Raw genomic sequence first — 12,005 nt, forward strand, 5'->3', positions numbered from 1 at the left:
CCCCCCCCCCCCCCCCCTGCATATAGCGCGGGTGTACCCCCGATGTCCGGTGATAGCGGTGTGTAGTCCCCCCACCCTCGCATGTAGCATCACGGGCGTAGCCCTGATGTTCGGTGATAGTGATGCGTTGTCCACCCCCTCCCTTGTGATTCAGCAACCAGGAACCGCTTCTCTGACGTTCCATTGATTCACTACCAGCACATTCTGACATTTCGGCAGGAAGGTTTTTGTAACGATAGTCGCTTCCTGATTGTGATTTTACCGTGTTTGACACAACCAGAACGATGCCTACCTACAGCCATGCCGAATGTCAAAACAGTATTGTGCCTATTGTTTTACGTGACTTGGGCTGCGTGGTCCGAACCAAATGGGTGAAATTAGGCAACAATTGTCTATAATGTCGACAGAGGTGTTAACACGCTCAGTTCCCACTTCCATTCCACCAATGACATTCTAAACATCTCTCAGTGACGTATCCTTCAAGCACAGCCGGTATCAAATGACGGGAAAAACTTCAGTGATATGAAAATGATTACACATGATGCTGTGGGAGTCGACGTTCAACGGCCTCAGTATACGTAGTTGATGGCGTGGAGGTATGCAGTCTGGGTGCCACCGTTAGTCCAACACAAACACATGACGAGGTAGCACCGATCCTTGTACCAGTCCCAGACAATGCTTGTCATAGTTTCATTCTTACTTTCAGACTGTACTTGTCACTCTATTTCTTACTCAGACGAAAGTCAACTACACCAAGCAATGTACCAGGATTGCACCTCTTGCTTTTTAAGTCATAATTTAAAACCTCTAAAAATCAATAAGTGGTACCCCTAAGGTATTTTCATTTATCTTTAATCATGATGTATAACGGTGGCAGGAGGAATTATTAATGAGTCTATATACATATACATTGAATGTAACAAAATCGATATATGAACTGCCGTGCAACAGAAAGTATACATCCATGTTTGATGGTGGCTAAAATAGAAACAAACAAGAATTGGTGATGTTTTTGATACGGTTTTGACCCTTTGTTTGCTGCCTAGTAACATTTTTATAACGTTTGTCATTTTTTTGGGTCAAATACAAACTTCAAGTATATTCTTTTCCCGGCATTAATATCAACATCGGCGTTAATATTGTGTTTGTGATGTGAACAGCAATCTCAGATTCCACGCGCACGAATAGTCAGTCAGGTTTTAGCTGATATCAAAAGAATGCATTTGGGAAGATTTCTGTTTTTGAGCAAGATATTCAAAATCTCCCGAATTCAAGAACCCATCATATTATGGTACTTACAGTTATACTGTACGAGGCATTTCTATTTGAATCGTAACGGTATTAAGTATTTTAAAGAGTCGTCAATTCGACAAAACGGTAGATGACACACAAGGTGCACAGCGTCAATAGTGGTGTAGTACTGTGGATTATTCCTAGGAAATACCGTTACGGCTTGAGATATTATCAGATTTCTAAGATGTAGCTGCACATTCTCAAAAACAGGCAAGACAATAGATAATAACAGTTGGCGTGTGTATGAAGATGCTGGTCGGTTATGTTTACCTGAAGTGTACAAGGTCCACTGTGATTATGAATTAGGTCAAGTTTCAAGTGAGGGAATGAATGTGTTTCAGCTGTATTCAATGAATAGTCATGTCTGGGTCAGGCAAACCAGTGACTGAAGGCTTGAACTGGGGACCTTTGCACCCTGGAATCCTCTCGGGGAGACAAGCATGGGGTAAGGTGGACCATCTCTACCCTGGAATCCTCTCGAAGAGACAAGCATGGGGTACTGGGGTCTTTTCTACCACTGAATCCTCTCGAGGAGACAAGCATGGGGTACTGGGGTCTTTTCTACCACTGAATCCTCTCGAGCAGACAAGCATGGGGTACTGGGGCCTTTTCTACCCTGGAGTCGTCTCGAGGAGACAAGCATAGGGTACGGTGGACCATCTCTACCCTGGAATCCTCTCGAGGAGACAAGCATGGGGTGCTGAGGTCTTTTCTACCCTGCAGTCCTCTCGAGGAGACAAGCATGGGGTACGGTGGACCATCTCTACCCTGGAATCCTCTCGAGGAGACAAGCATGGGGTGCTGAGGTCTTTTCTGCCCTGCAGTCCTCTCGAGGAGACAAGCATGGGGTACGGTGGACCATCTCTACCCTGGAATCCTCTCGAGGAGACAAGCATGGGGTACTGGGGCCTTTTCTACCACTGAATCCTCTCGAGGAGACAAGCATGGGGTACTGGGGTCTTTTCTACCACTGAATCCTCTCGGGGAGACAAACATGGGGTACTGGGGCCTTTTCTACCACTGAATCCTCTCGAGGAGACAAGCATGGGGTACTGGGGCCTTTTCTACCACTGAATCCTCTCGAGGAGACAAGCATGGGGTACTGGGGCCTTTTCTACCACTGAATCCTCTCGAGGAGACAAGCATGGGGTACTGGGGTCTTTTCTACCACTGAATCCTCTCGAGGAGACAATCATAGGGTACTGGGGCCTTTTCTACCACTGAATCCTCTCGAGGAGACAAGCATGGGGTGGTGAGGTCTTTTCTACCACTGAATCCTCTCGAGGAGACAAGCATGGGGTGCTGAGGTCTTTTCTACCACTGAATCCTCTCGAGGAGACAAGCATGGGGTACTGGGGTCTTTTCTACCACTGAATCCTCTCGAGGAGACAAGCATGGGGTACTGGGGTCTTTTCTACCACTGAATCCTCTCGAGGAGACAATCATAGGGTACGGTGGACCATCTCTACCCTGGAATCCTCTCGAGGAGACAAGCATGGGGTACTGGGGCCTTTTCTACCACTGAATCCTCTCGAGGAGACAAGCATGGGGTACTGGGGCCTTTTCTACCACTGAATCCTCTCGAGGAGACAAGCATGGGGTACTGGGGCCTTTTCTACCACTGAATCCCCACTGAGCATAAAGATACAAATATGGGTATTCTGGATATTCTTATCAGGTTCTTATCAGAGTAGGGAACAGTATATAGCAATACATAATTGATTAACTGACACATAATGTGTTCTCGATGTATAGTGATTTGACATAGTATTATAGTCCGAAGTCATCTTTGTGACAAGCTGTATTCTGAACAACAACCTCAGCGTGTGTGTAACAAACCTGTCCATAATACTCCTTGCCCTGATTACACCCACTTTCTAATTCTAAACGTTTTTTTGTTAATAAATATGTTCACATAATCTATACACGGATGATTTCTTCTTATCTCTATTCACACACTAATATATATGCCAGTAGATGAGTATTTATAAGCCGTCTTCCATACGCTGTTTTATATTCATTTCGTTATTCGTTGTTTACAATCCAGGGGAACTCGACATATAGGTATACGCATATCTGTGGATGGAAGGAGAGGCGACGTCGGCCACACCTTGTTATCAAAACGGAAATTCGCCAACAACAAAATGTACATATCATATATCATGCACAATACACCTGTTCAAGTAGACGCACATGTTGAGGTGCATGGTACAACGTCCAGGCGGCTACAGGCACCATCGATCAAACTGACACACTTTGCAGCGGTGACTGTGTGTGCCCCACGTGGGGTGTAATACCGCCTCACGTCACTCAATATGTCACTGGTCAAGCCTCTGTCCCTCTAATGGGCATTGCGTAATAATAATAATAATAATAATAATAATAATAATAATAATAATAATAATAATAATAATAATGATGACGATGACGACGACGACGACGACGATGATGATGATAATAATAATAATAATAATAATAATAATAATTTAATTTTTTTTTTTTTTATTGTTCCTGGTAAAAGTACATCATGTTTGGCGGAGAGTCAAAATACATGACCAGGGTTTTTTCAGAAAGTACATATCATTCGCACACATCCATACACACATTCACACTCACTAGAAGCTTTAGTACTTATGAAGACAGGATGCAGGATATATATTTAGTAAAGTTTTGGAATAGCAAATGTTTATATTTTCAGAAGGTTTTCATAAGGAGCCCATTTCGTTTAGAATTCAGTCTGTTTTGCTTTATTAAAGTGTCTATATTTTTCTAGTTGGTAATAATATTTAACCTCATTTTGGAAATGTGTAATGGTTGGTTGGTTATTTTTCATTTTGCATCTATAAATGTGAAATTTGGCCAATAAGAGTATCAGATCAAAAATATCATCAGTGTGGAAATGTTTTGAAAAGCCAAAAAGAATTAGGTCTGAAGTAAAATTTATCTTATCAAAACATTTCCAATAATAATAATAATAATATATTATTTTTTTGATAATAATGACCCAACCCTGTAAGGGCAAGAATGGTAATCACATTGCCATCATCCTACCGGGTTCCCATTTACGTGTGTTAAGCTTACTAATCATATCGGAGGCTGATGGCATGAAGTGGACGCATCAGAAGACAGGATAACGAGACGGAGTAGCCGTGACGTTCTATAAGTGCTGGTTCTTGTTTCCACAGATCCTTCATATTCACATGCATGTTTTATACCAAACATCGTCGACATGACATACTTACCTTTTCCTTAACACCTGGTGTCGTCACTGATTTTCAGTGGTCCATTCATTTAATTTCCACAGCTATTTCAAAGACCTTTACGCCAAATGGAATCTGTTTCAGCAGAAAATGTAGGCTGATTATTCTCTTGCATTTTCAATTTATATTCATGTATTAGGCAAAGTAAATTTCTTATTCACAGCGTTGCTTAACCGATGGTAGATAGATATAAGTGGCCTCCTACATATTACATAAGAGGTTACATACCACATGCGTTTCCGTTAGATAACAACGTTATCAGGACCAACTAGGAAATGAGCCATTTATGAATATGCATTTCATTCTTCCGTGTGCTGTCTATCAGTCTATGTCCCGCTCTATTAATACAATTTCAGATGATCAGCTATATTAAGCCATGTTCAGCCTTGTTCAGTGGTGTCACTCTGGTATGTCGACGTTCAAGCAACCCCACGTTCCCCGTTGCCCTAATTTGGGAGGGGCTGACGACAGAGCAAGCGAAGAAGTGCGTCACAGCTTGGACAATGACGTCACACAACTACAGAACGATGTATAATATTGCTGCGATCCCGTGATCAGAGGATCGTGCCAAGATTCCCAACTACATGTTACTACCGTTGTTAAGGTGATATCAAACGGATATGGGCGAAGTATACTACTACTACTACTACTACTACTACTACTAATACTACTACTACTACTACTACTACTACTACTATTCTTTTGGCGAAACAAGAAATTCAGGGTATTGACACCTTCACATGAAGGATCATGTCAGACAAAAGATCCCACTACCCTCTCTCTTCCCGCAATCGCTTATATTTACCAATCATAATGGGAGGGCATGGTTTGATTGAAGTGGAGGGTCTTCGTCATAGAATTGTTTTGTTCACTTTTGCACACATTCATTTGTCTGATGCTCCACTTGAGAAGCAGGGGGCATGGGTGGCCCAGTCGTCTAAGGCGCCGCTATTCGCTGTGCAGACTTGCGTCTCCTTGACACGCCAGAAACCTATGATTGTGGGTTCGAAACCCGGTTCACCGTTTATGTTTCTAGGTTTGTCAGCACCATACCCGTGCTCGTGGGTTTCACCGAAGTTGTAAACGTCTGAGACCTGCATTACTTCGGGCTTCCCTCCCACATTATGCTGACACGCCGCGATATAACTGGAATAATGTTTAAAGCGGCGTTAAACCCAACTCACTCACTCACATTTGGGAAGCATGTCAAGACTCATGATGAAAACAAGGCATTTCATAGTTTTCGTAAACGAGCCAGGGATGTAGTCCATAATCTCAATGTCAGTGTTGATTTTGTTGATGGTTCTGTACTACTGGACGGTACAGAAATGAGTGTCAACCAAGCGAAGTACAATATCAAATCGGCCCAGACTGAAGGAGAGGCTATCTGAACGACCACTACATCTCCTTCTTTGAGTGGCATTTAGAAGTTGGAGTGATAAAGTAAGACGAGTTCTATGGATGAACAACTTCTTTATTACAATTGGTGCGACGTTTCGGTGTAGATCCTAACACCTTTATCAAGCAAGTGATGGATAGGGCTAAACAACATAGGTATATATACACTTATTGACATCTAAGTTGTTACAGTGACTAGTTGATGGGCACAGAGAGGTGATAAAGCTAATTGGAAGCCAGTGGATGACTGATGAACACAGAGTATACTAACAGAGTAAACAAGCTAACTGATGGAGATGATGGAAGCCACTGTATTAATTGGATGGACAAAGGGATTGAGCAATTAGGTGATGGTAAGCAGGCGGGATGTAATAGCCTTGGTCTCTGTTCATTGCTGGCTGGATCCTTTTGATGTGGATGGCTTCTAGGAGTTTCCTGATTACAGCCAGCCACCAGATCCGCAGACTGCTCAAACACCACGCCAACATTGATTCAGTATTCCAGAGAGGCAGGACAATCCAGAACATCCTCAGCGCCAATGGCAAGCCCCCTACATCTAAGAAAGAAGACCCAGCTGGAGCCGTATATCACATACAATGTGACTGTGGCGACTCCAATGTAGGAGAAACATCCAGGCCCCTACCCATTAGAATAAAAGAACACAAGACCTCAGTACAAAAAAATGACTCAAAATCAGCCATCTCCGACCACACCCAAACCCACCCCGATCACAACATCCAGTGGAACAACATCAAGATCCTGGCCAACAACGAATCAGACTTCAAAATCAGGAAACTCCTAGAAGCCATCCACATGGCTTACTTTACCACAACATCTCGTTTATGTGCAGTGTGTTGAGAAGATCAGTAAACCTGTAGAGTCCTTCGCTTGGACGAAGTCGGCTGTCCTGAAAAGTGAAACAGAAGGCTTTCTGCTTGCTGCTCAGGACCAGTCACTTCCCACTCCAAACCGTCAATGTGTGATTTTACATCAAATGAAAATATGAAATGCAGATAATGCAATGAATTTAATGAGACTGTCCAACACATTGTCAGTGGATGCTCAGCTCTGGCACAAACGCAGTATCTTAAGCGACATGATGGAGTGGCTCGATCCTTTTATTACCGTCTACGCCATGTTTGGGGCCTCTTTGCTGCATATAATCTGTAAATTATAATAATAAAAAATATAACAATACTAATAATCATGATGCTGCTGATATAAGAATCAAACGAGGATCTATATGTTTAAATGAACGCCTCAATCACAAAAATACTCAACCGCCCCTTGCGTAGTTGAGAGAGCAGAATGGTTGTATTGCAATGGTAACGTCCACAAGAATAGACATGCCATGGTCGTGGTATCCCGGGTAACACCGGTAACAAAGACAGGACGGTGGTTACCAGTTAGACGAACCCATCAAAATAGATAAGCATTTACCCCCTGGAGAGAATTGAACGACTTTTATAAATCAGTTCGAACGACCCCCGAAGTGTCTTTAGAAATTCTGCTTGCTGAACATCAACGTTTTTTTTCTTGTCTTCATTTAGATTTATGATGTAAAGCCGATAAACGCTCTGTCACCACCGCGTGGAGGTATGCAGGTCGCTGCAACTTGCTTTATTTGTTTTTCAGAGCCTTGCGTATTCAACTAAAACATACGACCTGATCGTACGATTGAACCATTCCGCCTCAGTGAAAACACTACGGTAATAATTACAACACAGTTCTGTTTGTAACCTGCACGAAGCTGATGAAGTCCTCCATAATGTGTGAGTCGCCCTTGTGTGAACATTGAAGTGTTCTCTGCTGCTGTTCCACGTGCGTCGAGCTCGATCGCGAGCTGCTCTTTATGATGCATGATCCAAGGCTGTTCACAATTGTCTGTGGTCCTGTACGTGTACTGTATCAATCGCTTGGACGTTTTGAGCATATGCTGACGGTGAAATATACAGCCCTTCAGCAAGACACCAATGAATCAGTTGACGATGGTATTGTGGCATTATTGACAAAGCGATTCGTTACATACATCAACGAAGGTACATTTTGTAAGGATGTTGATGCTATTGGAGCATTATTGACAGAGCGATTAGTTATATCATCAACAAAGAACCTCTAGAACCTGTCTAGTTACATACATGATCAAGAAAATACCTCTTGAAGCAGTTGATGATGGTATTGTAGGCGGCAGTGCGAGCATAAGTTGATGCTATTGGAGCATTATTGACATGGCGATTAGTTTTATCAACAAAGCATCTCTTGAACCAGTTGATGAAGGTATTGTTGGATTATTGATGAGCCAACGTCAATGTATGGAGTCCGGGTGTTTCCGGCCTCCCAAAGACGTCCACACAACCATGGTCACAAGAAAGGACGAAGGCCAAATGATACCATTCATTTTGAAGATTTGTCGCCTTTCCACAAGGAACCAGTTGGACTGCACAAAGTAAGTACAAGATTATTATCTGTGTCATTGAATAAATTAAACTACTCCAGCCACTTTGGCTGATGGATGGGTCTACAAACAGTAAGAGCCCACAATATCGACAAGAGAGTATAGTTCTTGATATTGCTTTGAAACGTTTGGCCAAACCAGAAAAAGACCCCACTAAATCAGACAAAAATCGCATGTTCTTAAATTTGAGATTTGCAAACAAGGGAATTGTTGCCTTAAATTTAAGTAACATTTTCAGACAAAAATCAGTTTCCCAAAATGTGCCAAAAAAATTCAGGAACAACCAACAATTTCATTTTCCAATACGAACACCATTTTATCCAGGTTCAATTCTGTCAAAACTTGAAGACATGTTCATTTCTCTTTATACATGTGGTGTTTTTTTTACCTGTGTACACCAGTATAACATATGACACACAAGGTAAAAACTTCCTTCCTTGATCCATGTTTTTATTGTTACAACTCGTGGTGACCAAAGATACAGTTACATATCTATCTTTAGAGGTTCAGGTCAAACATGAAAGCAAATGCCATCTGCAGTTTAGTGAGAAAACAATGTGAAATGCTGGACTTCCTCATTGATAACATCTCTGTAATATTTTGGTGTGAGACATTTAGGCAAGAAGTAGGTATCCCTATTGGCACCAACTGTGCTCCCCTTCTGGCTGATCTGTTTCTTTATGCACATGAATCCCAATTTCTGCTCAGATTTGCATGGTCAAAACAAGGTAAATGGCCAAGAAGTTAACTTAAGCTTCATGTATATCGATGATCCGATATCGTTCAATAACCATCAACTACCCAATTCCCTTCCACTGATTTACCCACCTGGACTAAAAACAAAGGATACCAGTAAAACCGCCACATCTATTTCATATTTGGATCTATGCATAAAGATTCAGAGAGACTGAACACTCGATACAAGACTGTATGACAAGAGGGATGACTTCAACTTTTCAACAGTCAACTTCCCCTTTATGTCGGGCAATTTTCCTGCAGCTCCAGCTCTTGGTGTCGACATGTTACAACTTTTGAGGTACTACTGAGTATGCTCTTTCTACAAAGATTTCAAAGAGCGCCATACGACTCTTGCCAAAAAAATGTTTGATCAAGGCTGCAACATTCAAGACCTCAGTATAGCTTTCAAACAGTTTTGTGGTAGACATGGGGAGGACATTTCCAAATTTGAGGCATCAGTGACAAAAAAGAAGTCTGATGCAATTCCCTATTTTGACTTGTACATATGCTCACCTTTTCGCGAACACCTGGTGTCATCACTCTTTGATAGTGATTCATAAACACATGCTCATGATAGAGTAGGAATCGTACACAAGACGTTTTAGCGGGGATGTCTTATGAATAGGGAAAGGGTTTTGTCGCTTTAATTTACTCCATCAACAAAACAACCCATAACCCAGTTGACGATGGTATTGTAGCTTTACTGGTGGAATCGACTAGCTCCACCGGCAAGTAGGTACCCCTTGAACGATAGCATGATGTCGTACAGCTGTGATGCTGTGCTGTGTAGGAGCGACAGCAGCAGCATCAGCAGAAGTAGTTACATGCAGGTATTTACTGGGGGCGAGGCGCCGTTGTGGATCCTGGGTTACACAATTCATTTGACGCGGATACAAGATTTGATCGGCAACAACCCCTCAAATATTTACACCGCTAATGCGCGTTGAGAAGTACACAATGTGTACACACCTACCAGTTAACATAAACATATTATATCTACTGTCACCAAGTGCAGGACAACTTGAGTGCGACGACCACTATGAAGTGGGTGCTGTGTGTTTTGTGCTGTGTGAGTTTCACTTCAAACATGACCCAATTATTTATCCCTAAACCTCAAATCTGAATCGGCAAACGGGTATATAAGATTTGATATGAACACTCCCTATACTACTTCATGCTTTATTCAATTAATGTCGCTTTATCATCGTAAAAATAAGTCAGTGATGACTCGGACATGGTAAAGGACAGAGAGAGCCAGCAATCACAGAGAGCGCCAGCAAGGGTAGCTGTCTCTCAGCTACACCAACAAGCACCGCCCACATCTCCTTGCGCCCTTGTGGCTATAGTCTTCTTTTTTGACTAACATATGAACGATGAGGGCCGTTTAGTCACAAATGACGGGCATGCATTCATTCGAATGATTCAATGATAGCCTTAAATATATATTCAAGAAGCATGATGATGAGTGGGAAGAGGAGCGGACATATTTTATACACCACGTTATCTATTTGACTTAATCTGACACCTTACTGTTCGTATTATCAGGGAAAATGAAGCGAAAGTATAGTATAAATGATGTATTTGACAAGGTGATGTGATCGTCATACTGCATGGTAATAAATGATAGTGTAAGAAAGCATTTACACAATCATAAGAAATTACGGCTATATGCAGTGCCCATTGTACGATTCTGACTATAACTGAGGGGTGAAGAGCCGTACTTACAAATGTGACTAATTCACACGGGTGACGACAGTGCATGTAGGTGCAAAGTTGATAAAAAAGACTCTAGTGCTAAAAGTGGCAACCAGTATCACTTCATCTGATGTGTGTCAGTGATATGAAACAGTGGTGTATCATTCAAACGCTTCACGCCCATTCACTCACTTAAGACGGGACACGGGTGGCCCTGTCGTTTAATGCATTGGAATTCGAAGTGCAGAGTTGCGTCCCTTAGGCGTGTCAGAAATATATGATCGTGAGAATCCCAGTTCTCCCTGATTATAATTCTTGTTTTTTCAGCACCATAACTATGCGTGTGGTTTTCACCAAAGTGGCAAACGTTTGAGACCTGCATCACTTGGGATTGTCCTCACACATGAATCTGACAGGATGTGGTATTACTGAAATATTGTTCACAGCGGATTGGAAGCAATCTCACTCACTCACTCAATATATCCCGCTTCATTAAAATCAAACCACGGAAATGACCTATACGTTCTAACACTAAGGACTGATTCTTGGATTCCAAGTAATGTTTATCTACATATTTCTTTCAAACTGAGATAATAAAGATAAGGTCTCGATGTGCGGCGTACCAATCACATTCGTCGCTGAGATTGTATGTAGCTAAAAAAACCTTAAATATCTGTCACCGTGCCCACCCTAAGCCTAACAGGACCAAGCGAAATGTAATGTAATGTTTAAACGTTTGAGTCATTATACACATAAACTACTCACAATCGCCATTGCTGACGTCTTGTGGCACCGGTTACCAAACAGGACATCATTATTGCCGTTCCCAATGTCTGTAAATCCAAAAGCTAACTCGCGGATATATCTGGGTGTCGTAAGTTGTTCATAAAACCAGGCTAATGTGAGTGAGTGAGTGAGTGGGTGAGTGGGTGAGTGGGTGAGTGAGTGAGTGAGTGAGTGAGTGAGTGAGTGAGTGAGTGAGTGAGTGAGTGAGTGAGTGAGTGAGTGAGTGAGTGAGTGAGTGAGTGAGTTTTTCGCCGCTTTTAGCAATATTCCAGCAATATCACGACGGGGAACACCAGAAATGGGCTTCATACATTGTATCCATGTAGGGAATCAAACCCGGGTCTTCGGCACGGCGAGCGAATGCTTTAACCACTAGGCTA

This window comes from Haliotis rufescens, unplaced genomic scaffold (assembly GCF_023055435.1).
Source record: "Haliotis rufescens isolate VD_foot unplaced genomic scaffold, xgHalRufe1.0.p SCAF_1, whole genome shotgun sequence".
NCBI classification, from domain to species: domain Eukaryota; kingdom Metazoa; phylum Mollusca; class Gastropoda; order Lepetellida; family Haliotidae; genus Haliotis; species Haliotis rufescens.